Raw genomic sequence first — 27,315 nt, 5'->3', positions numbered from 1 at the left:
AAAACAGGTGCTTTTGAGGATGGAGTCCGCAGGAAAGCAGAGAGGGCCAAATTGTCTGTGGCATTTGAAGGGGTTCCAGGAGGCAATGAGGACCAGCATCACTTTTCCCCGCTGGCACCTTTGCTGTGGCAGCAAAAGGTGGACGTTTGTCTTTTTTGCTCCTGAGGTTGCCGAAAGCGAAAACAGGTGCTTTTGAGGATGGAGTCCGCAGGAAAGCAGAGAGGGCCAAATTGTCTGTGGCATTTGAAGAGGTTCCAGGAGGCAATGAGGACCAGCATTACTTTTCCCCGCTGGCACCTTTGCTGCGGCAGCAAAAGCTGGACGTTTGTCTTTTTTGCTCCGGAGGCTGCCGAAAGCGAAAACAGGTGCTTTTGAGGATGGAGTCCGCAGGAAAGCAGAGAGGGCCAAATTGTCTGGGGCATTTGAAAGAGTTCTAGGAGGTAGTGAGAACCAGCATTACTTTTCCCCGCTGGCACCTTTGCTGTGGCAGCAAAAGCTGGACGTTTGTCTTTTTTGCTCTGGAGGCTGCCGAAAGCGAAAAGAGGTGCTTTTGAGGATGGAGTCCGCAGGAAAGCAGAGAGGGCCAAATGGTCTGGGGCATTTGAAAGGGTTCCAGGAGGCAGTGAGAACCAGCATTACTTTTCCCCGCTGGCACCTTTGCTGTGGCAGCAAAACCTGGACGTTTGTCTTTTTTGCTCCGGAGGTTGCCGAAAGCGAAAACAGGTACTTTTGAGGATGGAGTCCGCAGGAAAGCAGAGAGGGCCAAATTGTCTGTGGCATTTGAAGAGGTTCCAGGACGCAGTGAGAACCAGCATTACTTTTCCTAGCTGGCACCTTTGCTGTGGCAGCAAAACCTGGACGTTTGTCTTTTTTGCTCTGGAGGCTGCTGAAAGCGAAAACAGGTGCTTTTGAGGATGGAGTCCGCAGGAAAGCAGAGAGGGCCAAATTGTCTGGGGCATTTGAAAGGTTTCCAGGAGGCAGTGAGAACCAGCATTACTTTTGCCCGCTGGCACCTTTGCTCTGGCAGGAAAACCTGGACGTTTGTCTTTATTGTTACTGAGGTTGCCGAAAGCGAAAACAGGTGCTTTTGAGGATGGAGTCCGCAGGAAAGCAGAGAGGGCCAAATTGTCTGTGGCATTTGAAGAGGTTCCAGGAGGCAATGAGGACCAGCATTACTTTTCCCCGCTGGCACCTTTGCTGTGGCAGCAAAAGCTGGACGTTTGTCTTTTTTGCTCCTGAGGTTGCCGAAAGCGAAAACAGGTGCTTTTGAGGATGGAGTCCGCAGGAAAGCAGAGAGGGCCAAATTGTCTGTGGCATTTGAAAGAGTTCCAGGAGGCAGTGAGAACCAGCATTACTTTTCCCCGGTGGCACCTCTGCTGTGGCAGCAAAAGCTGGACGTTTGTCTTTTTTGCTCCTGAGGATGCCGAAAGCGAAAACAGGTGCTTTTGAGGATGGAGTCCGCAGGAAAGCAGAGAGGGCCAAATGGTCTGGGGCATTTGAAAGAGTTCCAGGAGGCAGTGAGAACCAGCATTACTTTTGCCTGCTGGCACCTTTGCTGTGGCAGGAAAACCTGGACGTTTGTCTTTTTTGCTCCTGAGGTTGCCGAAAGCGAAAACAGGTGCTTTTGAGGATGCAGTCCGCAGGAAAGCAGAGAGGGCCAAATTGTCTGTGGCATTTGAAGAGGTTCCAGGACGCAGTGAGAACCAGCATTACTTTTCCTAGCTGGCACCTTTGCTGTGGCAGCAAAAGCTGGACGTTTGTCTTTTTTGCTCCTGAGGTTGCCGAAAGCGAAAAGAGGTGCTTTTGAGGATGGAGTCCGCAGGAAAGCAGAGAGGGCCAAATTGTCTGTGGCATTTGAAAGAGTTCCAGGAGGTAGTGAGAACTAGCATTACTTTTCCCCGCTGCCACCTTTGCTGTGGCAGCAAAAGCTGGACGTTTGTCTTTTTTGCTCTGGAGGCTGCCGAAAGCGAAAACAGGTGCTTTTGAGGATGGAGTCCGCAGGAAAGCAGAGAGGGCCAAATTGTCTGTGGCATTTGAAAGAGTTCCAGGAGGTAGTGAGAACTAGCATTACTTTTCCCCGCTGCCACCTTTGCTGTGGCAGCAAAAGCTGGACGTTTGTCTTTTTTGCTCCGGAGGCTGCCGAAAGCGAAAACAGGTGCTTTTGAGGATGGAGTCCGCAGGAAAGCAGAGAGGGCCAAATTGTCTGTGGCATTTGAAAGAGTTCCAGGAGGCAGTGAGAACCAGCATTACTTTTGCCCGCTGGCACCTTTGCTGTGGCAGGAAAACCTGGACGTTTGTCTTTATTGTTCCTGAGGTTGCCGAAAGCGAAAACAGGTGCTTTTGAGGATGGAGTCCGCAGGAAAGCAGAGAGGGCCAAATTGTCTGTGGCATTTGAAGAGGTTCCAGGAGGCAATGAGGACCAGCATCACTTTTCCCCGCTGGCACCTTTGCTGTGGCAGCAAAAGGTGGACGTTTGTCTTTTTTGCTCCTGAGGTTGCCAAAAGCGAAAACAGGTGCTTTTGAGGATGGAGTCCGCAGGAAAGCAGAGAGGGCCAAATTGTCTGTGGCATTTGAAGAGGTTCCAGGAGGCAATGAGGACCAGCATCACTTTTCCCCGCTGGCACCTTTGCTGTGGCAGCAAAAGCTGGACGTTTGTCTTTTTTGCTCCGGAGGCTGCCGAAAGCGAAAACAGGTGCTTTTGAGGATGGAGTCCGCAGGAAAGCAGAGAGGGCCAAATAGTCTGGGGCATTTGAAAGGTTTCCAGGACGCAGTGAGAACCAGCATTACTTTTCCCCGCTGGCACCTTTGCTGTGGCAGCAAAAGCTGGACGTTTGTCTTTTTTGCTCCTGAGGTTGCCGAAAGCGAAAACAGGTGCTTTTGAGGATGGAGTCCGCAGGAAAGCAGAGAGGGCCAAATTGTCTGTGGCATTTGAAAGAGTTCCAGGAGGCAGTGAGAACCAGCATTACTTTTCCCCGGTGGCACCTCTGCTGTGGCAGCAAAAGCTGGACGTTTGTCTTTTTTGCTCCTGAGGATGCCGAAAGCGAAAACAGGTGCTTTTGAGGATGGAGTCCGCAGGAAAGCAGAGAGGGCCAAATGGTCTGGGGCATTTGAAAGAGTTCCAGGAGGCAGTGAGAACCAGCATTACTTTTGCCCGCTGGCACCTTTGCTGTGGCAGGAAAACCTGGACGTTTGTCTTTTTTGCTCCTGAGGTTGCCGAAAGCGAAAACAGGTGCTTTTGAGGATGCAGTCCGCAGGAAAGCAGAGAGGGCCAAATTGTCTGTGGCATTTGAAGAGGTTCCAGGAGGCAATGAGGACCAGCATAACTTTTCCCCGCTGGCACCTTTCCTGTGGCAGCAAAACCTGGACGTTTGTCTTTTTTGCTCCTAAGGTTGCCGAAAGCGAAAACAGGTACTTTTGAGGATGGAGTCCGCAGGAAAGCAGAGAGGGCCAAATGGTCTGGGGCATTTGAAAGGGTTCCAGGACGCAGTGAGAACCAGCATTACTTTTCCTAGCTGGCACCTTTGCTGTGGCAGCAAAACCTGGACGTTTGTCTTTTTTGCTCTGGAGGCTGCCGAAAGCGAAAACAGGTGCTTTTGAGGATGGAGTCCGCAGGAAAGCAGAGAGGGCCAAATTGTCTGTGGCATTTGAAAGAGTTCCAGGAGGTAGTGAGAACTAGCATTACTTTTCCCCGCTGGCACCTTTGCTGTGGCAGCAAAAGCTGGACGTTTGTCTTTTTTGCTCTGGAGGCTGCCGAAAGCGAAAACAGGTGCTTTTGAGGATGGAGTCCGCAGGAAAGCAGAGAGGGCCAAATTGACTGGGGCATTTGAAAGAGTTCCAGGAGGCAGTGAGAACCAGCATTACTTTTGCCCGCTGGCACCTTTGCTGCGGCAGCAAAAGCTGGACATTTGTCTTTTTTGCTCCTGAGGTTGCCGAAAGCGAAAACAGGTGCTTTTGAGGATGGAGTCCGCAGGAAAGCAGAGAGGGCCTAATTGTCTGTGGCATTTGAAAGGGTTCTAGGAGGCAGTGAGAACCAGCATTACTTTTCCCCGCTGGCACCTCTGCTGTGGCAGCAAAAGCTGGACGTTTGTCTTTTTTGCTCCTGAGGATGCCGAAAGCGAAAACAGGTGCTTTTGAGGATGGAGTCCGCAGGAAAGCAGAGAGGGCCAAATTGTCTGGGGCATTTGAAAGAGTTCCAGGAGGCAGTGAGAACCAGCATTACTTTTGCCCGCTGGCACCTTTGCTGCGGCAGCAAAAGCTGGACATTTGTCTTTTTTGCTCCTGAGGATGCCGAAAGCGAAAACAGATGCTTTTGAGGATGGAATCCGCAGGAAAGCAGAGAGGGCCAAATTGTCTGTGGCTTTTGAAGAGGTTCCAGGAGGCAATGAGGACCAGCATAACTTTTCCCCGCTGGCACCTTTGCTGTGGCAGCAAAAGCTGGACGTTTGTCTTTTTTGCTCCTGAGGTTGCCGAAAGCGAAAACAGGTACTTTTGAGGATGGAGTCCGCAGGAAAGCAGAGAGGGCCAAATAGTCTGGGGCATTTGAAAGGGTTCCAGGAGGCAGTGAGAACCAGCATTACTTTTCCCCGCTGGCACCTTTGCTGTGGCAGCAAAAGCTGGACGTTTGTCTTTTTTGCTCTGGAGGCTGCCGAAAGCGAAAACAGGTGCTTTTGAGGATGGAGTCCGCAGGAAAGCAGAGAGGGCCAAATTGTCGGGGGCATTTGAAAGAGTTCTAGGAGGTAGTGAGAACCAGCATTACTTTTCCCCGCTGGCACCTTTGCTGTGGCAGCAAAAGCTGGACGTTTGTCTTTTTTGCTCTGGAGGCTGCCGAAAGCGAAAAGAGGTGCTTTTGAGGATGGAGTCCGCAGGAAAGCAGAGAGGGCCAAATAGTCTGGGGCATTTGAAAGGGTTCCAGGACGCAGTGAGCACCAGCATTACTTTTCCCCGCTGGCACCTTTGCTGTGGCAGCAAAAGCTGGACGTTTGTCTTTTTTGCTCCGGAGGCTGCCGAAAGCGAAAACAGGTGCTTTTGAGGATGGAGTCCGCAGGAAAGTAGAGAGGGCCAAATTGTCTGTGGCATTTGAAAGGGTTCCAGGAGGCAGTGAGAACCAGCATTACTTTTCCCCGCTGGCACCTTTGCTGTGGCAGCAAAACCTGGACGTTTGTCTTTTTTGCTCCGGAGGTTGCCGAAAGCGAAAACAGGTACTTTTGAGGATGGAGTCCGCAGGAAAGCAGAGAGGGCCAAATTGTCTGTGGCATTTGAAGAGGTTCCAGGACGCAGTGAGAACCAGCATTACTTTTCCTAGCTGGCACCTTTGCTGTGGCAGCAAAACCTGGACGTTTGTCTTTTTTGCTCTGGAGGCTGCTGAAAGCGAAAACAGGTGCTTTTGAGGATGGAGTCCGCAGGAAAGCAGAGAGGGCCAAATTGTCTGGGGCATTTGAAAGGTTTCCAGGAGGCAGTGAGAACCAGCATTACTTTTGCCCGCTGGCACCTTTGCTGTGGCAGCAAAACCTGGACGTTTGTCTTTATTGTTACTGAGGTTGCCGAAAGCGAAAACAGGTGCTTTTGAGGATGGAGTCCGCAGGAAAGCAGAGAGGGCCAAATTGTCTGTGGCATTTGAAGAGGTTCCAGGAGGCAATGAGGACCAGCATCACTTTTCCTTGCTGGCACCTTTGCTGTGGCAGCAAAAGGTGGACGTTTGTCTTTTTTGCTCTGGAGGCTGCCGAAAGCGAAAACAGGTGCTTTTGAGGATGGAGTCCGCAGGAAAGCAGAGAGGGCCAAATTGTCTGGGGCATTTGAAAGGGTTCCAGGAGGCAGTGAGAACCAGCATTACTTTTCCCGGCTGGCACCTCTGCTGTGGCAGCAAAAGCTGGACGTTTGTCTTTTTTGCTCCTGAGGCTGCCGAAAGCGAAAACAGGTGCTTTTGAGGATGGAGTCCGCAGGAAAGCAGAGAGGGCCAAATTGTCTGTGGCATTTGAAAGAGTTCCAGGAGGCAGTGAGAACCAGCATTACTTTTGCCCGCTGGCACCTTTGCTGCGGCAGCAAAAGCTGGACATTTGTCTTTTTTGCTCCTGAGGTTGCCGAAAGCGAAAACAGGTGCTTTTGAGGATGGAGTCCGCAGGAAAGCAGAGAGGGCCAAATTGTCTGTGGCTTTTGAAGAGGTTCCAGGAAGCAATGAGGACCAGCATTACTTTTCCCCGCTGGCACCTTTGCTGTGGCAGCAAAAGCTGGACGTTTGTCTTTTTTGCTCTGGAGGCTGCCGAAAGCGAAAACAGGTGCTTTTGAGGATGGAGTCCGCAGGAAAGCAGAGAGGGCCAAATTGTCTGGGGCATTTGAAAGGGTTCCAGGAAGCAGTGAGAACCAGCATTACTTTTGCCCGCTGGCACCTTTGCTGTGGCAGCAAAACCTGGACGTTTGTCTTTTTTGCTCCGGAGGCTGCCGAAAGCGAAAACAGGTGCTTTTGAGGATGGAGTCCGCAGGAAAGTAGAGAGGGCCAAATTGTCTGTGGCATTTGAAAGGGTTCCAGGACGCAGTGAGAACCAGCATTACTTTTCCCCGCTGGCACCTTTGCTGTGGCAGGAAAACCTGGACGTTTGTCTTTATTGTTACTGAGGTTGCTGAAAGCGAAAACAGGTGCTTTTGAGGATGGAGTCCGCAGGAAAGCAGAGAGGGCCAAATTGTCTGTGGCATTTGAAGGGGTTCCAGGAGGCAATGAGGACCAGCATCACTTTTCCCCGCTGGCACCTTTGCTGTGGCAGCAAAAGGTGGACGTTTGTCTTTTTTGCTCCTGAGGTTGCCGAAAGCGAAAACAGGTGCTTTTGAGGATGGAGTCCGCAGGAAAGCAGAGAGGGCCAAATTGTCTGTGGCATTTGAAGAGGTTCCAGGAGGCAATGAGGACCAGCATTACTTTTCCCCGCTGGCACCTTTGCTGCGGCAGCAAAAGCTGGACGTTTGTCTTTTTTGCTCCGGAGGCTGCCGAAAGCGAAAACAGGTGCTTTTGAGGATGGAGTCCGCAGGAAAGCAGAGAGGGCCAAATTGTCTGTGGCATTTGAAGAGGTTCCAGGAGGCAGTGAGAACCAGCATTACTTTTCCCCGCTGGCACCTTTGCTGTGGCAGCAAAAGCTGGACGTTTGTCGTTTTTGCTCCGGAGGCTGCCGAAAGCGAAAACAGGTGCTTTTGAGGATGGAGTCCGCAGGAAAGCAGAGAGGGCCAAATAGTCTGGGGCATTTGAAAGGGTTCCAGGACGCAGTGAGAACCAGCATTACTTTTCCCCGCTGGCACCTTTGCTGTGGCAGCAAAAGCTGGACGTTTGTCTTTTTTGCTCCGGAGGTTGCCGAAAGCGAAAACAGGTGCTTTTGAGGATGGAGTCCGCAGGAAAGCAGAGAGGGCCAAATTGTCTGGGGCATTTGAAAGAGTTCTAGGAGGTAGTGAGAACCAGCATTACTTTTCCCCGCTGGCACCTTTGCTGTGGCAGCAAAAGCTGGACGTTTGTCTTTTTTGCTCCTGAGGTTGCCGAAAGCGAAAACAGGTGCTTTTGAGGATGGAGTCCGCAGGAAAGCAGAGAGGGCCAAATTGTCTGTGGCTTTTGAAGAGGTTCCAGGAAGCAATGAGGACCAGCATTACTTTTCCCCGCTGGCACCTTTGCTGTGGCAGCAAAAGGTGGACGTTTGTCTTTTTTGCTCCTGAGGTTGCCGAAAGCGAAAACAGGTGCTTTTGAGGATGGAGTCCGCAGGAAAGCAGAGAGGGCCAAATTGTCTGGGGCATTTGAAAGGGTTCCAGGAAGCAGTGAGAACCAGCATTACTTTTGCCCGCTGGCACCTTTGCTGTGGCAGCAAAACCTGGACGTTTGTCTTTTTTGCTCCGGAGGCTGCCGAAAGCGAAAACAGGTGCTTTTGAGGATGGAGTCCGCAGGAAAGTAGAGAGGGCCAAATTGTCTGTGGCATTTGAAAGGGTTCCAGGACGCAGTGAGAACCAGCATTACTTTTCCCCGCTGGCACCTTTGCTGTGGCAGGAAAACCTGGACGTTTGTCTTTATTGTTACTGAGGTTGCTGAAAGCGAAAACAGGTGCTTTTGAGGATGGAGTCCGCAGGAAAGCAGAGAGGGCCAAATTGTCTGTGGCATTTGAAGGGGTTCCAGGAGGCAATGAGGACCAGCATCACTTTTCCCCGCTGGCACCTTTGCTGTGGCAGCAAAAGGTGGACGTTTGTCTTTTTTGCTCCTGAGGTTGCCGAAAGCGAAAACAGGTGCTTTTGAGGATGGAGTCCGCAGGAAAGCAGAGAGGGCCAAATTGTCTGTGGCATTTGAAGAGGTTCCAGGAGGCAATGAGGACCAGCATTACTTTTCCCCGCTGGCACCTTTGCTGCGGCAGCAAAAGCTGGACGTTTGTCTTTTTTGCTCCGGAGGCTGCCGAAAGCGAAAACAGGTGCTTTTGAGGATGGAGTCCGCAGGAAAGCAGAGAGGGCCAAATTGTCTGTGGCATTTGAAGAGGTTCCAGGAGGCAGTGAGAACCAGCATTACTTTTCCCCGCTGGCACCTTTGCTGTGGCAGCAAAAGCTGGACGTTTGTCGTTTTTGCTCCGGAGGCTGCCGAAAGCGAAAACAGGTGCTTTTGATGATGGAGTCCGCAGGAAAGCAGAGAGGGCCAAATAGTCTGGGGCATTTGAAAGGGTCCCAGGACGCAGTGAGAACCAGCATTACTTTTCCCCGCTGGCACCTTTGCTGTGGCAGCAAAAGCTGGACGTTTGTCTTTTTTGCTCCGGAGGTTGCCGAAAGCGAAAACAGGTGCTTTTGAGGATGGAGTCCGCAGGAAAGCAGAGAGGGCCAAATTGTCTGGGGCATTTGAAAGAGTTCTAGGAGGTAGTGAGAACCAGCATTACTTTTCCCCGCTGGCACCTTTGCTGTGGCAGCAAAAGCTGGACGTTTGTCTTTTTTGCTCTGGAGGCTGCCGAAAGCGAAAAGAGGTGCTTTTGAGGATGGAGTCCGCAGGAAAGCAGAGAGGGCAAAATGGTCTGGGGCATTTGAAAGGGTTCCAGGAGGCAGTGAGAACCAGCATTACTTTTCCCCGCTGGCACCTTTGCTGTGGCAGCAAAACCTGGACGTTTGTCTTTTTTGCTCCGGAGGTTGCCGAAAGCGAAAACAGGTACTTTTGAGGATGGAGTCCGCAGGAAAGCAGAGAGGGCCAAATTGTCTGTGGCATTTGAAGAGGTTCCAGGACGCAGTGAGAACCAGCATTACTTTTCCTAGCTGGCACCTTTGCTGTGGCAGCAAAACCTGGACGTTTGTCTTTTTTGCTCTGGAGGCTGCTGAAAGCGAAAACAGGTGCTTTTGAGGATGGAGTCCGCAGGAAAGCAGAGAGGGCCAAATTGTCTGGGGCATTTGAAAGGTTTCCAGGAGGCAGTGAGAACCAGCATTACTTTTGCCCGCTGGCACCTTTGCTCTGGCAGGAAAACCTGGACGTTTGTCTTTATTGTTACTGAGGTTGCCGAAAGCGAAAACAGGTGCTTTTGAGGATGGAGTCCGCAGGAAAGCAGAGAGGGCCAAATTGTCTGTGGCATTTGAAGAGGTTCCAGGAGGCAATGAGGACCAGCATTACTTTTCCCCGCTGGCACCTTTGCTGTGGCAGCAAAAGCTGGACGTTTGTCTTTTTTGCTCCTGAGGTTGCCGAAAGCGAAAACAGGTGCTTTTGAGGATGGAGTCCGCAGGAAAGCAGAGAGGGCCAAATTGTCTGTGGCATTTGAAAGAGTTCCAGGAGGCAGTGAGAACCAGCATTACTTTTCCCCGGTGGCACCTCTGCTGTGGCAGCAAAAGCTGGACGTTTGTCTTTTTTGCTCCTGAGGATGCCGAAAGCGAAAACAGGTGCTTTTGAGGATGGAGTCCGCAGGAAAGCAGAGAGGGCCAAATGGTCTGGGGCATTTGAAAGAGTTCCAGGAGGCAGTGAGAACCAGCATTACTTTTGCCTGCTGGCACCTTTGCTGTGGCAGGAAAACCTGGACGTTTGTCTTTTTTGCTCCTGAGGTTGCCGAAAGCGAAAACAGGTGCTTTTGAGGATGGAGTCCGCAGGAAAGCAGAGAGGGCCAAATTGTCTGTGGCATTTGAAGAGGTTCCAGGACGCAGTGAGAACCAGCATTACTTTTCCTAGCTGGCACCTTTGCTGTGGCAGCAAAAGCTGGACGTTTGTCTTTTTTGCTCCTGAGGTTGCCGAAAGCGAAAAGAGGTGCTTTTGAGGATGGAGTCCGCAGGAAAGCAGAGAGGGCCAAATTGTCTGTGGCATTTGAAAGAGTTCCAGGAGGTAGTGAGAACTAGCATTACTTTTCCCCGCTGCCACCTTTGCTGTGGCAGCAAAAGCTGGACGTTTGTCTTTTTTGCTCTGGAGGCTGCCGAAAGCGAAAACAGGTGCTTTTGAGGATGGAGTCCGCAGGAAAGCAGAGAGGGCCAAATTGTCTGGGGCATTTGAAAGGGTTCCAGGAGGCAGTGAGAACCAGCATTACTTTTCCCGGATGGCACCTTTGCTGTGGCAGCAAAAGCTGGACGTTTGTCTTTTTTGCTCTGGAGGTTGCCGAAAGCGAAAACAGGTGCTTTTGAGGATGGAGTCCGCAGGAAAGCAGAGAGGGCCAAATTGTCTAGGGCATTTTAAATAGTTCTAGGAGGTAGTGAGAACCAGCATTACTTTTGCCCGCTGGCACCTTTGCTGTGGCAGCAAAAGCTGGACGTTTGTCTTTTTTGCTCTGGAGGCTGCCGAAAGCGAAAACAGGTGCTTTTGAGGATGGAGTCCGCAGGAAAGCAGAGAGGGCCAAATTGTCTGGGGCATTTGAAAGGGTTCCAGGAGGCAGTGAGAACCAGCATTACTTTTCCCTGCTGGCACCTCTGCTGTGGCAGCAAAAGCTGGACGTTTGTCTTTTTTGCTCCTGAGGATGCCGAAAGCGAAAACAGGTGCTTTTGAGGATGGAGTCCGCAGGAAAGCAGAGAGGGCCAAATGGTCTGGGGCATTTGAAAGAGTTCCAGGAGGCAGTGAGAACCAGCATTACTTTTCCCCGCTGGCACCTTTGCTGTGGCAGCAAAAGCTGGACGTTTGTCTTTTTTGCTCCGGAGGTTGCCGAAAGCGAAAAGAGGTGCTTTTGAGGATGGAGTCCGCAGGAAAGCAGAGAGGGCCAAATTGACTGGGGCATTTGAAAGAGTTCCAGGAGGCAGTGAGAACCAGCATTACTTTTCTCCGCTGGCACCTTTGCTGTGGCAGCAAAAGCTGGACGTTTGTCTTTTTTGCTCCGGAGGCTGCCGAAAGCGAAAACAGGTGCTTTTGAGGATGGAGTCCGCAGGAAAGCAGAGAGGGCCAAATTGTCTGTGGCATTTGAAGAGGTTCCAGGAGGCAATGAGGACCAGCATCACTTTTCCCCGCTGGCACCTTTGCTGTGGCAGCAAAAGCTGGACGTTTGTCTTTTTTGCTCCTGAGGTTGCCGAAAGCGAAAACAGGTGCTTTTGAGGATGGAGTCCGCAGGAAAGCAGAGAGGGCCAAATTGTCTGTGGCATTTGAAGAGGTTCCAGGAGGCAATGAGGACCAGCATTACTTTTCCCGGCTGGCACCTTTGCTGTGGCAGCAAAACCTGGACGTTTGTCTTTTTTGCTCCGGAGGCTGCCGAAAGCGAAAACAGGTGCTTTTGAGGATGGAGTCCGCAGGAAAGCAGAGAGGGCCAAATAGTCTGGGGCATTTGAAAGGGTTCCAGGAGGCAGTGAGAACCAGCATTACTTTTGCCGGCTGGCACCTTTGCTGTGGCAGCAAAAGCTGGACGTTTGTCTTTTTTGCTCCGGAGGCTGCCGAAAGCGAAAACAGGTGCTTTTGAGGATGGAGTCCGCAGGAAAGCAGAGAGGGCCAAATTGTCTGGGGCATTTGAAAGAGTTCCAGGAGGCAGTGAGAACCAGCATTACTTTTCCCCGCTGTCACCTTTGCTGTGGCAGCAAAAGATGGACGTTTGTCTTTTTTGCTCCGGAGGCTGCCGAAAGCGAAAACAGGTGCTTTTGAGGATGGAGTCCGCAGGAAAGCAGAGAGGGCCAAATTGACTGGGGCATTTGAAAGAGTTCCAGGAGGCAGTGAGAACCAGCATTACTTTTCTCCGCTGGCACCTTTGCTGTGGCAGCAAAAGCTGGACGTTTGTCTTTTTTGCTCCGGAGGCTGCCGAAAGCGAAAACAGGTGCTTTTGAGGATGGAGTCCGCAGGAAAGCAGAGAGGGCCAAATTGTCTGGGGCATTTGAAAGAGTTCCAGGAGGCAGTGAGAACCAGCATTACTTTTGCCCGCTGGCACCTTTGCTGTGGCAGGAAAACCTGGACGTTTGTCTTTATTGTTCCTGAGGTTGCCGAAAGCGAAAACAGGTGCTTTTGAGGATGGAGTCCGCAGGAAAGCAGAGAGGGCCAAATTGTCTGTGGCATTTGAAGAGGTTCCAGGAGGCAATGAGGACCAGCATCACTTTTCCCCGCTGGCACCTTTGCTGTGGCAGCAAAAGGTGGACGTTTGTCTTTTTTGCTCCTGAGGTTGCCAAAAGCGAAAACAGGTGCTTTTGAGGATGGAGTCCGCAGGAAAGCAGAGAGGGCCAAATTGTCTGTGGCATTTGAAGAGGTTCCAGGAGGCAATGAGGACCAGCATTACTTTTCCCCGCTGGCACCTTTGCTGTGGCAGCAAAAGCTGGACGTTTGTCTTTTTTGCTCCGGAGGCTGCCGAAAGCGAAAACAGGTGCTTTTGAGGATGGAGTCCGCAGGAAAGCAGAGAGGGCCAAATAGTCTGGGGCATTTGAAAGGTTTCCAGGACGCAGTGAGAACCAGCATTACTTTTCCCCGCTGGCACCTTTGCTGTGGCAGCAAAAGCTGGACGTTTGTCTTTTTTGCTCCTGAGGTTGCCGAAAGCGAAAACAGGTGCTTTTGAGGATGGAGTCCGCAGGAAAGTAGAGAGGGCCAAATTGTCTGTGGCATTTGAAAGAGTTCCAGGAGGCAGTGAGAACCAGCATTACTTTTCCCCGGTGGCACCTCTGCTGTGGCAGCAAAAGCTGGACGTTTGTCTTTTTTGCTCCTGAGGATGCCGAAAGCGAAAACAGGTGCTTTTGAGGATGGAGTCCGCAGGAAAGCAGAGAGGGCCAAATGGTCTGGGGCATTTGAAAGAGTTCCAGGAGGCAGTGAGAACCAGCATTACTTTTGCCCGCTGGCACCTTTGCTGTGGCAGGAAAACCTTGACGTTTGTCTTTTTTGCTCCTGAGGTTGCCGAAAGCGAAAACAGGTGCTTTTGAGGATGCAGTCCGCAGGAAAGCAGAGAGGGCCAAATTGTCTGTGGCATTTGAAGAGGTTCCAGGAGGCAATGAGGACCAGCATAACTTTTCCCCGCTGGCACCTTTGCTGTGGCAGCAAAACCTGGACGTTTGTCTTTTTTGCTCCTGAGGTTGCCGAAAGCGAAAACAGGTACTTTTGAGGATGGAGTCCGCAGGAAAGCAGAGAGGGCCAAATGGTCTGGGGCATTTGAAAGGGTTCCAGGACGCAGTGAGAACCAGCATTACTTTTCCTAGCTGGCACCTTTGCTGTGGCAGCAAAACCTGGACGTTTGTCTTTTTTGCTCTGGAGGCTGCCGAAAGCGAAAACAGGTGCTTTTGAGGATGGAGTCCGCAGGAAAGCAGAGAGGGCCAAATTGTCTGTGGCATTTGAAAGAGTTCCAGGAGGTAGTGAGAACTAGCATTACTTTTCCCCGCTGGCACCTTTGCTGTGGCAGCAAAAGCTGGACGTTTGTCTTTTTTGCTCTGGAGGCTGCCGAAAGCGAAAACAGGTGCTTTTGAGGATGGAGTCCGCAGGAAAGCAGAGAGGGCCAAATTGACTGGGGCATTTGAAAGGGTTCCAGGAGGCAGTGAGAACCAGCATTACTTTTGCCCGCTGGCACCTTTGCTGCGGCAGCAAAAGCTGGACATTTGTCTTTTTTGCTCCTGAGGTTGCCGAAAGCGAAAACAGGTGCTTTTGAGGATGGAGTCCGCAGGAAAGCAGAGAGGGCCTAATTGTCTGTGGCATTTGAAAGGGTTCTAGGAGGCAGTGAGAACCAGCATTACTTTTCCCCGCTGGCACCTCTGCTGTGGCAGCAAAAGCTGGACGTTTGTCTTTTTTGCTCTGGAGGCTGCCGAAAGCGAAAACAGGTGCTTTTGAGGATGGAGTCCGCAGGAAAGCAGAGAGGGCCAAATTGTCTGGGGCATTTGAAAGAGTTCCAGGAGGCAGTGAGAACCAGCATTACTTTTGCCCGCTGGCACCTTTGCTGCGGCAGCAAAAGCTGGACATTTGTCTTTTTTGCTCCTGAGGATGCCGAAAGCGAAAACAGATGCTTTTGAGGATGGAATCCGCAGGAAAGCAGAGAGGGCCAAATTGTCTGTGGCTTTTGAAGAGGTTCCAGGAGGCAATGAGGACCAGCATTACTTTTCCCCGCTGGCACCTTTGCTGTGGCAGCAAAAGCTGGACGTTTGTCTTTTTTGCTCCTGAGGCTGCCGAAAGCGAAAACAGGTGCTTTTGAGGATGGAGTCCGCAGGAAAGCAGAGAGGGCCAAATAGTCTGGGGCATTTGAAAGGGTTCCAGGACGCAGTGAGAACCAGCATTACTTTTCCCCGCTGGCACCTTTGCTGTGGCAGCAAAAGCTGGACGTTTGTCTTTTTTGCTCCTGAGGCTGCCGAAAGCGAAAACAGGTGCATTTGAGGATGGAGTCCGCAGGAAAGCAGAGAGGGCCAAATTGTCTGGGGCATTTGAAAGAGTTCTAGGAGGTAGTGAGAACCAGCATTACTTTTGCCCGCTGGCACCTTTGCTGTGGCAGCAAAAGCTGGACGTTTGTCTTTTTTGCTCTGGAGGCTGCCGAAAGCGAAAAGAGGTGCTTTTGAGGATGGAGTCCGCAGGAAAGCAGAGAGGGCCAAATGGTCTGGGGCATTTGAAAGGGTTCCAGGACGCAGTGAGAACCAGCATTACTTTTCCCGGCTGGCACCTTTGCTGTGGCAGCAAAAGCTGGACGTTTGTCTTTTTTGCTCCGGAGGCTGCCGAAAGCGAAAACAGGTGCTTTTGAGGATGGAGTCCGCAGGAAAGTAGAGAGGGCCAAATTGTCTGTGGCATTTGAAAGGGTTCCAGGAGGCAGTGAGAACCAGCATTACTTTTCCCCGCTGGCACCTTTGCTGTGGCAGCAAAACCTGGACGTTTGTCTTTTTTGCTCCGGAGGTTGCCGAAAGCGAAAACAGGTACTTTTGAGGATGGAGTCCGCAGGAAAGCAGAGAGGGCCAAATTGTCTGTGGCATTTGAAGAGGTTCCAGGACGCAGTGAGAACCAGCATTACTTTTCCTAGCTGGCACCTTTGCTGTGGCAGCAAAACCTGGACGTTTGTCTTTTTTGCTCTGGAGGCTGCCGAAAGCGAAAACAGGTGCTTTTGAGGATGGAGTCCGCAGGAAAGCAGAGAGGGCCAAATTGTCTGGGGCATTTGAAAGGTTTCCAGGAGGCAGTGAGAACCAGCATTACTTTTGCCCGCTGGCACCTTTGCTGTGGCAGGAAAACCTGGACGTTTGTCTTTATTGTTACTGAGGTTGCCGAAAGCGAAAACAGGTGCTTTTGAGGATGGAGTCCGCAGGAAAGCAGAGAGGGCCAAATTGTCTGTGGCATTTGAAGAGGTTCCAGGAGGCAATGAGGACCAGCATCACTTTTCCTTGCTGGCACCTTTGCTGTGGCAGCAAAAGGTGGAAGTTTGTCTTTTTTGCTCTGGAGGCTGCCGAAAGCGAAAACAGGTGCTTTTGAGGATGGAGTCCGCAGGAAAGCAGAGAGGGCCAAATTGTCTGGGGCATTTGAAAGGGTTCCAGGAGGCAGTGAGAACCAGCATTACTTTTCCCGGCTGGCACCTCTGCTGTGGCAGCAAAAGCTGGACGTTTGTCTTTTTTGCTCCTGAGGATGCCGAAAGCGAAAACAGGTGCTTTTGAGGATGGAGTCCGCAGGAAAGCAGAGAGGGCCAAATTGTCTGGGGCATTTGAAAGAGTTCCAGGAGGCAGTGAGAACCAGCATTACTTTTGCCCGCTGGCACCTTTGCTGCGGCAGCAAAAGCTGGACATTTGTCTTTTTTGCTCCTGAGGTTGCCGAAAGCGAAAACAGGTGCTTTTGAGGATGGAGTCCGCAGGAAAGCAGAGAGGGCCAAATTGTCTGTGGCTTTTGAAGAGGTTCCAGGAAGCAATGAGGACCAGCATTACTTTTCCCCGCTGGCACCTTTGCTGTGGCAGCAAAAGCTGGACGTTTGTCTTTTTTGCTCTGGAGGCTGCCGAAAGCGAAAACAGGTGCTTTTGAGGATGGAGTCCGCAGGAAAGCAGAGAGGGCCAAATTGTCTGGGGCATTTGAAAGGGTTCCAGGAAGCAGTGAGAACCAGCATTACTTTTGCCCGCTGGCACCTTTGCTGTGGCAGCAAAACCTGGACGTTTGTCTTTTTTGCTCCAGAGGCTGCCGAAAGCGAAAACAGGTGCTTTTGAGGATGGAGTCCGCAGGAAAGCAGAGAGGGCCAAATTGTCTGTGGCATTTGAAAGGGTTCCAGGAGGCAGTGAGAACCAGCATTACTTTTCCCCGCTGGCACCTTTGCTGTGGCAGGAAAACCTGGACGTTTGTCTTTATTGTTACTGAGGTTGCTGAAAGCGAAAACAGGTGCTTTTGAGGATGGAGTCCGCAGGAAAGCAGAGAGGGCCAAATTGTCTGTGGCATTTGAAGGGGTTCCAGGAGGCAATGAGGACCAGCATCACTTTTCCCCGCTGGCACCTTTGCTGTGGCAGCAAAAGGTGGACGTTTGTCTTTTTTGCTCCTGAGGTTGCCGAAAGCGAAAACAGGTGCTTTTGAGGATGGAGTCCGCAGGAAAGCAGAGAGGGCCAAATTGTCTGTGGCATTTGAAGAGGTTCCAGGAGGCAATGAGGACCAGCATTACTTTTCCCCGCTGGCACCTTTGCTGCGGCAGCAAAAGCTGGACGTTTGTCTTTTTTGCTCTGGAGGCTGCCGAAAGCGAAAACAGGTGCTTTTGAGGATGGAGTCCGCAGGAAAGCAGAGAGGGCCAAATTGTCTGTGGCATTTGAAGAGGTTCCAGGAGGCAGTGAGAACCAGCATTACTTTTCCCCGCTGGCACCTTTGCTGTGGCAGCAAAAGCTGGACGTTTGTCGTTTTTGCTCCTGAGGCTGCCGAAAGCGAAAACAGGTGCTTTTGAGGATGGAGTCCGCAGGAAAGCAGAGAGGGCCAAATAGTCTGGGGCATTTGAAAGGGTTCCAGGACGCAGTGAGAACCAGCATTACTTTTCCCCGCTGGCACCTTTGCTGTGGCAGCAAAAGCTGGACGTTTGTCTTTTTTGCTCCGGAGGTTGCCGAAAGCGAAAACAGGTGCTTTTGAGGATGGAGTCCGCAGGAAAGCAGAGAGGGCCAAATTGTCTGGGGCATTTGAAAGAGTTCTAGGAGGTAGTGAGAACCAGCATTACTTTTCCCCGCTGGCACCTTTGCTGTGGCAGCAAAAGCTGGACGTTTGTCTTTTTTGCTCTGGAGGCTGCCGAAAGCGAAAAGAGGTGCTTTTGAGGATGGAGTCCGCAGGAAAGCAGAGAGGGCCAAATGGTCTGGGGCATTTGAAAGGGTTCCAGGACGCAGTGAGAACCAGCATTACTTTTCCCGGCTGGCACCTTTGCTGTGGCAGCAAAAGCTGGACGTTTGTCTTTTTTGCTCCGGAGGCTGCCGAAAGCGAAAACAGGTGCTTTTGAGGATGGAGTCCGCAGGAAAGTAGAGAGGGCCAAATTGTCTGTGGCATTTGAAAGGGTTCCAGGAGGCAGTGAGAACCAGCATTACTTTTCCCCGCTGGCACCTTTGCTGTGGCAGCAAAACCTGGACGTTTGTCTTTTTTGCTCCGGAGGTTGCCGAAAGCGAAAACAGGTACTTTTGAGGATGGAGTCCGCAGGAAAGCAGAGAGGGCCAAATTGTCTGTGGCATTTGAAGAGGTTCCAGGACGCAGTGAGAACCAGCATTACTTTTCCTAGCTGGCACCTTTGCTGTGGCAGCAAAACCTGGACGTTTGTCTTTTTTGCTCTGGAGGCTGCTGAAAGCGAAAACAGGTGCTTTTGAGGATGGAGTCCGCAGGAAAGCAGAGAGGGCCAAATTGTCTGGGGCATTTGAAAGGGTTCCAGGAGGCAGTGAGAACCAGCATTACTTTTCCCGGCTGGCACCTTTGCTCTGGCAGGAAAACCTGGACGTTTGTCTTTATTGTTACTGAGGTTGCCGAAAGCGAAAACAGGTGCTTTTGAGGATGGAGTCCGCAGGAAAGCAGAGAGGGCCAAATTGTCTGTGGCATTTGAAGAGGTTCCAGGAGGCAATGAGGACCAGCATCACTTTTCCTCGCTGGCACCTTTGCTGTGGCAGCAAAAGGTGGACGTTTGTCTTTTTTGCTCCGGAGGCTGCCGAAAGCGAAAACAGGTGCTTTTGAGGATGGAGTCCGCAGGAAAGCAGAGAGGGCCAAATTGTCTGTGGCATTTGAAAGGGTTCCAGGAGGCAGTGAGAACCAGCATTACTTTTCCCCGCTGGCACCTCTGCTGTGGCAGGAAAACCTGGACGTTTGTCTTTATTGTTACTGAGGTTGCCGAAAGCGAAAACAGGTGCTTTTGAGGATGGAGTCCGCAGGAAAGCAGAGAGGGCCAAATTGTCTGTGGCATTTGAAGGGGTTCCAGGAGGCAATGAGGACCAGCATCACTTTTCCCCGCTGGCACCTTTGCTGTGGCAGCAAAAGGTGGACGTTTGTCTTTTTTGCTCCTGAGGTTGCCGAAAGCGAAAACAGGTGCTTTTGAGGATGGAGTCCGCAGGAAAGCAGAGAGGGCCAAATTGTCTGTGGCATTTGAAGAGGTTCCAGGAGGCAATGAGGACCAGCATTACTTTTCCCCGCTGGCACCTTTGCTGCGGCAGCAAAAGCTGGACGTTTGTCTTTTTTGCTCCGGAGGCTGCCGAAAGCGAAAACAGGTGCTTTTGAGGATGGAGTCCGCAGGAAAGCAGAGAGGGCCAAATTGTCTGTGGCATTTGAAGAGGTTCCAGGAGGCAGTGAGAACCAGCATTACTTTTGCCCGCTGGCACCTTTGCTGTGGCAGCAAAAGCTGGACGTTTGTCGTTTTTGCTCCGGAGGCTGCCGAAAGCTAAAACAGGTGCTTTTGAGGATGGAGTCCGCAGGAAAGCAGAGAGGGCCAAATTGTCTGGGGCATTTGAAAGGGTTCCAGGACGCAGTGAGAACCAGCATTACTTTTCCCGGCTGGCACCTTTGCTGTGGCAGCAAAAGCTGGACGTTTGTCTTTTTTGCTCCGGAGGCTGCCGAAAGCGAAAAGAGGTGCTTTTGAGGATGGAGTCCGCAGGAAAGCAGAGAGGGCCAAATTGTCTGGGGCATTTGAAAGAGTTCCAGGAGGTAGTGAGAACCAGCATTACTTTTCCCCGCTGGCACCTTTGCTGTGGCAGCAAAACCTGGACGTTTGTCTTTTTTGCTCTGGAGGCTGCCGAAAGCGAAAACAGGTGCTTTTGAGGATGGAGTCCGCAGGAAAGCAGAGAGGGCCAAATTGTCTGGGGCATTTGAAAGAGTTCTAGGAGGTAGTGAGAACCAGCATTACTTTTCCCCGCTGGCACCTTTGCTGTGGCAGCAAAAGCTGGACGTTTGTCTTTTTTGCTCTGGAGGCTGCCGAAAGCGAAAAGAGGTGCTTTTGAGGATGGAGTCCGCAGGAAAGCAGAGAGGGCCAAATTGTCTGGGGCATTTGAAAGGGTTCCAGGAGGCAGTGAGAACCAGCATTACTTTTGCCCGCTGGCACCTTTGCTGTGGCAGCAAAAGCTGGACGTTTGTCTTTTTTGCTCCGGAGGCTGCCGAAAGCGAAAACAGGTGCTTTTGAGGATGGAGTCCGCAGGAAAGTAGAGAGGGCCAAATTGTCTGTGGCATTTGAAAGGGTTCCAGGAGGCAGTGAGAACCAGCATTACTTTTCCCCGCTGGCACCTTTGCTGTGGCAGGAAAACCTGGACGTTTGTCTTTATTGTTACTGAGGTTGCCGAAAGCGAAAACAGGTGCTTTTGAGGATGGAGTCCGCAGGAAAGCAGAGAGGGCCAAATTGTCTGTGGCATTTGAAGGGGTTCCAGGAGGCAATGAGGACCAGCATCACTTTTCCCCGCTGGCACCTTTGCTGTGGCAGGAAAACCTGGACGTTTGTCTTTTTTGCTCCTGAGGTTTCCGAAAGCGAAAACAGGTGCTTTTGAGGATGGAGTCCGCAGGAAAGCAGAGAGGGCCAAATTGTCTGTGGCATTTGAAGAGGTTCCAGGAGGCAATGAGGACCAGCATTACTTTTCCCCGCTGGCACCTTTGCTGCGGCAGCAAAAGCTGGACGTTTGTCTTTTTTGCTCCGGAGGCTGCCGAAAGCGAAAACAGGTGCTTTTGAGGATGGAGTCCGCAGGAAAGCAGAGAGGGCCAAATTGTCTGGGGCATTTGAAGAGGTTCCAGGAGGCAGTGAGAACCAGCATTACTTTTCCCCGCTGGCACCTTTGCTGTGGCAGCAAAAGCTGGACGTTTGTCGTTTTTGCTCCGGAGGCTGCCGAAAGCGAAAACAGGTGCTTTTGAGGATGGAGTCCGCAGGAAAGCAGAGAGGGCCAAATTGTCTGGGGCATTTGAAAGGGTTCCAGGAGGCAGTGAGAACCAGCATAACTTTTCCCGGCTGGCACCTTTGCTGTGGCAGCAAAAGCTGGACGTTTGTCTTTTTTGCTCCGGAGGCTGCCGAAAGCGAAAAGAGGTGCTTTTGAGGATGCAGTCCGCAGGAAAGCAGAGAGGGCCAAATTGTCTGGGGCATTTGAAAGAGTTCTAGGAGGTAGTGAGAACCAGCATTACTTTTCCCCGCTGGCACCTTTGCTGTGGCAGCAAAAGCTGGACGTTTGTCTTTTTTGCTCTGGAGGCTGCCGAAAGCGAAAACAGGTGCTTTTGAGGATGGAGTCCGCAGGAAAGCAGAGAGGGCCAAATTGTCTGGGGCATTTCAAAGGGTTCCAGGAGGCAGTGAGAACCAGCATTACTTTTCCCCGCTGGCACCTCTGCTGTGGCAGCAAAAGCTGGACGTTTGTCTTTTTTGCTCCTGAGGCTGCCGAAAGCGAAAACAGGTGCTTTTGAGGATGGAGTCCGCAGGAAAGCAGAGAGGGCCAAATTGTCTGGGGCATTTGAAAGAGTTCCAGGAGGCAGTGAGAACCAGCATTACTTTTGCCCGCTGGCACCTTTGCTGCGGCAGCAAAAGCTGGACATTTGTCTTTTTTGCTCCTGAGGTTGCCGAAAGCGAAAACAGGTGCTTTTGAGGATGGAATCCGCAGGAAAGCAGAGAGGGCCAAATTGTCTGTGGCTTTTGAAGAGGTTTCAGGAGGCAATGAGGACCAGCATTACTTTTCCCCGGTGGCACCTCTGCTGTGGCAGCAAAAGCTGGACGTTTGTCTTTTTTGCTCTGGAGGCTGCCGAAAGCGAAAAGAGGTACTTTTGAGGATGGAGTCCGCAGGAAAGCAGAGAGGGCCAAATTGTCTGGGGCATTTGAAAGGGTTCCAGGAGGCAGTGAGAACCAGCATTACTTTTGCCCGCTGGCACCTTTGCTGTGGCAGCAAAACCTGGACGTTTGTCTTTTTTGCTCCGGAGGCTGCCGAAAGCAAAAACAGGTGCTTTTGAGGATGGAGTCCGCAGGAAAGCAGAGAGAGCCAAATTGTCTGTGGCATTTGAAAGGGTTCCAGGAGGCAGTGAGAACCAGCATTACTTTTCCCCGCTGGCACCTTTGCTGTGGCAGCAAAAGCTGGACGTTTGTCTTTTTTGCTCCTGAGGCTGCCGAAAGCGAAAACAGGTGCTTTTGAGGATGGAGTCCGCAGGAAAGCAGAGAGGGCCAAATTGTCTGGGGCATTTGAAAGAGTTCCAGGAGGCAGTGAGAACCAGCATTACTTTTACCCGCTGGCACCTCTGCTGTGGCAGCAAAAGCTGGACATTTGTCTTTTTTGCTCCTGAGGATGCCGAAAGCGAAAACAGGTGCTTTTGAGGATGGAGTCCGCAGGAAAGCAGAGAGGGCCAAATTGTCTGGGGCATTTGAAAGAGTTCCAGGAGGCAGTGAGAACCAGCATTACTTTTCCCCGCTGGCACCTTTGCTGTGGCAGGAAAACCTGGACGTTTGTCTTTTTTGCTCCTGAGGTTGCCGAAAGCGAAAACAGGTGCTTTTGAGGATGGAGTCCGCAGGAAAGCAGAGAGGGCCAAATTGTCTGTGGCATTTGAAGAGGTTCCAGGAGGCAATGAGGACCAGCATCACTTTTCCCCGCTGGCACCTTTGCTGTGGCAGCAAAAGCTGGACGTTTGTCTTTTTTGCTCTGGAGGTTGCCGAAAGCGAAAACAGGTGCTTTTGAGGATGGAGTCCGCAGGAAAGCAGAGAGGGCCAAATTGTCTGTGGCATTTGAAGAGGTTCCAGGACGCAGTGAGAACCAGCATTACTTTTCCTAGCTGGCACCTTTGCTGTGGCAGCAAAAGCTGGACGTTTGTCTTTTTTGCTCTGGAGGCTGCCGAAAGCGAAAACAGGTGCTTTTGAGGATGGAGTCCGCAGGAAAGCAGAGAGGGCCAAATTGTCTGGGGCATTTGAAAGGGTTCCAGGAGGCAGTGAGAACCAGCATTACTTTTCCCCGCTGGCACCTTTGCTGTGGCAGCAAAAGCTGGACGTTTGTCTTTTTTGCTCTGGAGGCTGACGAAAGCGAAAAGAGGTGCTTTTGAGGATGGAGTCCGCAGGAAAGCAGAGAGGGCCAAATTGTCTGGGGCATTTGAAAGGGTTCCAGGAGGCAGTGAGAACCAGCATTACTTTTCCCCGCTGGCACCTCTGCTGTGGCAGCAAAAGCTGGACGTTTGTCTTTTTTGCTCCGGAGGTTGCCGAAAGCGAAAACAGGTGCTTTTGAGGATGGAGTCCGCAGGAAAGCAGAGAGGGCCAAATTGTCTGTGGCTTTTGAAGAGGTTCCAGGAAGCAATGAGGACCAGCATTACTTTTCCCCGCTGGCACCTTTGCTGTGGCAGCAAAAGCTGGACGTTTGTCTTTTTTGCTCTGGAGGCTGCCGAAAGCGAAAAGAGGTGCTTTTGAGGATGGAGTCCGCAGGAAAGCAGAGAGGGCCAAATTGTCTGTGGCATTTGAAGAGGTTCCAGGACGCAGTGAGGACCAGCATTACTTTTCCTAGCTGGCACCTTTGCTGTGGCAGCAAAAGCTGGACGTTTGTCTTTTTTGCTCTGGAGGCTGCCGAAAGCGAAAACAGGTGCTTTTGAGGATGGAGTCCGCAGGAAAGCAGAGAGGGCCAAATAGTCTGGGGCATTTGAAAGGGTTCCAGGAGGCAGTGAGAACCAGCATTACTTTTCCCCGCTGGCACCTTTGCTGTGGCAGCAAAAGCTGGACGTTTGTCTTTTTTGCTCCCGAGGCTGCCGAAAGCGAATACAGGTGCTTTTGAGGATGGAGTCCGCAGGAAAGCAGAGAGGGCCAAATTGTCTGGGGCATTTGAAAGGGTTCCAGGAGGCAGTGAGAACCAGCATTACTTTTCCCCGCTGGCACCTCTGCTGTGGCAGCAAAAGCTGGACGTTTGTCTTTTTTGCTCTGGAGGCTGCCGAAAGCGAAAACAGGTGCTTTTGAGGATGGAGTCCGCAGGAAAGCAGAGAGGGCCAAATTGTCTGGGGCATTTGAAAGGGTTCCAGGAGGCAGTGAGAACCAGCATTACTTTTCCCCGCTGGCACCTTTGCTGTGGCAGCAAAAGCTGGACGTTTGTCTTTTTTGCTCTGGAGGCTGACGAAAGCGAAAAGAGGTGCTTTTGAGGATGGAGTCCGCAGGAAAGCAGAGAGGGCCAAATTGTCTGGGGCATTTGAAAGGGTTCCAGGAGGCAGTGAGGACCAGCATTACTTTTCCCCGCTGGCACCTTTGCTGTGGCAGCAAAAGCTGGACGTTTGTCTTTTTTGCTCTGGAGGCTGCCGAAAGCGAAAAGAGGTGCTTTTGAGGATGGAGTCCGCAGGAAAGCAGAGAGGGCCAAATTGTCTGTGGCATTTGAAGAGGTTCCAGGACGCAGTGAGGACCAGCATTACTTTTCCTAGCTGGCACCTTTGCTGTGGCAGCAAAAGCTGGACGTTTGTCTTTTTTGCTCTGGAGGCTGCCGAAAGCGAAAACAGGTGCTTTTGAGGATGGAGTCCGCAGGAAAGCAGAGAGGGCCAAATAGTCTGGGGCATTTGAAAGGGTTCCAGGAGGCAGTGAGAACCAGCATTACTTTTCCCCGCTGGCACCTTTGCTGTGGCAGCAAAAGCTGGACGTTTGTCTTTTTTGCTCCCGAGGCTGCCGAAAGCGAATACAGGTGCTTTTGAGGATGGAGTCCGCAGGAAAGCAGAGAGGGCCAAATTGTCTGTGGCATTTGAAGAGGTTCCAGGACGCAGTGAGGACCAGCATTACTTTTCCTAGCTGGCACCTTTGCTGTGGCAGCAAAAGCTGGACGTTTGTCTTTTTTGCTCTGGAGGCTGTCGAAAGCGAAAACAGGTGCTTTTGAGGATGGAGTCCGCAGGAAAGCAGAGAGGGCCAAATAGTCTGGGGCATTTGAAAGGGTTCCAGGAGGCAGTGAGAACCAGCATTACTTTTCCCCGCTGGCACCTTTGCTGTGGCAGCAAAAGCTGGACGTTTGTCTTTTTTGCTCCCGAGGCTGCCGAAAGCGAATACAGGTGCTTTTGAGGATGGAGTCCGCAGGAAAGCAGAGAGGGCCAAATTGTCTGGGGCATTTGAAAGGGTTCCAGGAGGCAGTGAGAACCAGCATTACTTTTCCCCGCTGGCACCTCTGCTGTGGCAGCAAAAGCTGGACGTTTGTCTTTTTTGCTCTGGAGGCTGCCGAAAGCGAAAACAGGTGCTTTTGAGGATGGAATCCGCAGGAAAGCAGAGAGGGCCAAATTGTCTGGGGCATTTGAAAGGGTTCCAGGAGGCAGTGAGAACCAGCATTACTTTTCCCCGCTGGCACCTTTGCTGTGGCAGCAAAAGCTGGACGTTTGTCTTTTTTGCTCTGGAGGCTGACGAAAGCGAAAAGAGGTGCTTTTGAGGATGGAGTCCGCAGGAAAGCAGAGAGGGCCAAATTGTCTGGGGCATTTGAAAGGGTTCCAGGAGGCAGTGAGAACCAGCATTACTTTTCCCCGCTGGCACCTCTGCTGTGGCAGCAAAAGCTGGACGTTTGTCTTTTTTGCTCCGGAGGTTGCCGAAAGCGAAAACAGGTGCTTTTGAGGATGGAGTCCGCAGGAAAGCAGAGAGGGCCAAATTGTCTGGGGCATTTGAAAGAGTTCCAGGAGGCAGTGAGAACCAGCATTACTTTTGCCCGCTGGCACCTTTGCTGCGGCAGCAAAAGCTGGACATTTGTCTTTTTTGCTCCTGAGGTTGCCGAAAGCGAAAACAGGTGCTTTTGAGGATGGAGTCCGCAGGAAAGCAGAGAGGGCCAAATTGTCTGTGGCTTTTGAAGAGGTTCCAGGAAGCAATGAGGACCAGCATTACTTTTCCCCGCTGGCACCTTTGCTGTGGCAGCAAAAGCTGGACGTTTGTCTTTTTTGCTCTGGAGGCTGCCGAAAGCGAAAAGAGGTGCTTTTGAGGATGGAGTCCGCAGGAAAGCAGAGAGGGCCAAATTGTCTGTGGCATTTGAAGAGGTTCCAGGACGCAGTGAGGACCAGCATTACTTTTCCTAGCTGGCACCTTTGCTGTGGCAGCAAAAGCTGGACGTTTGTCTTTTTTGCTCTGGAGGCTGCCGAAAGCGAAAACAGGTGCTTTTGAGGATGGAGTCCGCAGGAAAGCAGAGAGGGCCAAATAGTCTGGGGCATTTGAAAGGGTTCCAGGAGGCAGTGAGAACCAGCATTACTTTTCCCCGCTGGCACCTTTGCTGTGGCAGCAAAAGCTGGACGTTTGTCTTTTTTGCTCCCGAGGCTGCCGAAAGCGAATACAGGTGCTTTTGAGGATGGAGTCCGCAGGAAAGCAGAGAGGGCCAAATTGTCTGGGGCATTTGAAAGGGTTCCAGGAGGCAGTGAGAACCAGCATTACTTTTCCCCGCTGGCACCTCTGCTGTGGCAGCAAAAGCTGGACGTTTGTCTTTTTTGCTCCGGAGGTTGCCGAAAGCGAAAACAGTTGCTTTTGAGGATGGAGTCCGCAGGAAAGCAGAGAGGGCCAAATTGTCTGGGGCATTTGAAAGAGTTCCAGGAGGCAGTGAGAACCAGCATTACTTTTGCCCGCTGGCACCTTTGCTGCGGCAGCAAAAGCTGGACATTTGTCTTTTTTGCTCCTGAGGTTGCCGAAAGCGAAAACAGGTGCTTTTGAGGATGGAGTCCGCAGGAAAGCAGAGAGGGCCAAATTGTCTGTGGCTTTTGAAGAGGTTCCAGGAAGCAATGAGGACCAGCATTACTTTTCCCCGCTGGCACCTTTGCTGTGGCAGCAAAAGCTGGACGTTTGTCTTTTTTGCTCTGGAGGCTGCCGAAAGCGAAAAGAGGTGCTTTTGAGGATGGAGTCCGCAGGAAAGCAGAGAGGGCCAAATTGTCTGGGGCATTTGAAAGGGTTCCAGGAGGCAGTGAGAACCAGCATTACTTTTGCCCGCTGGCACCTTTGCTGATGATCCAGGACAAGAGGTAACGGGCACCAATTTGAACGTAGGAACTTGAACTTGAACTGGAAGGTAGGAACTTGAACTTGAACGTAGGATTATCCTTGATGATTCAGGATAGCGTTGTGTCTGACCAGTCTGTCTTTCGAAGGAGGTCCTGGGCCAGCTCCAGCCATGCTGTGCTGAGCAGAGCCCCTGGCAGCAGCCCCACAGCTCACTCCCAGTGTGCCTGAATGGAAAAGGTACCAAAGTTGCTCCAACACTTTCTGAAAAACTCTATAGTGTTACCCCACAAGCGCAAAGCGACGGCAAAGCCCGTGAAATGACACCGGTGCTTCCAGAAAATGTCAAGCTTCCTGCCCAAGGGTGACATGCCATGCGGTGGGGTCAGGGCCACGCGCTGAGCACCCGGTGCGCTGGGGTTGCCCCAGCGGTTCCTGAGCAGCTCCTGCAGTGCTGCCGCCGGTACCGTTCTGGCGGCTGTAGTTGTTTAAAAAGCCGTTGTTGTTTCCGGCGTAATCTGACGGCAGTTTTCTCGGGCATTTGGGCCTCTTCTAATAAGTGTGCTGTGAGTACATCTGCAAGCATTCACCTGTCGAGGTCAAATGACTGGTGGTGCTCATCTGCCCCCGTGCTACTGCTGCTGCCTCCCGTGAATGCTCATGTGCCTGCGTGCCCCTGTACAGGCACAGATGCACGCGCGCA

This window comes from Vanellus vanellus, assembly GCF_965231255.1.
Source record: "Vanellus vanellus genome assembly, chromosome: 11".
Taxonomy (NCBI): domain Eukaryota; kingdom Metazoa; phylum Chordata; class Aves; order Charadriiformes; family Charadriidae; genus Vanellus; species Vanellus vanellus.
This window is presented reverse-complemented; position numbering follows the sequence as displayed.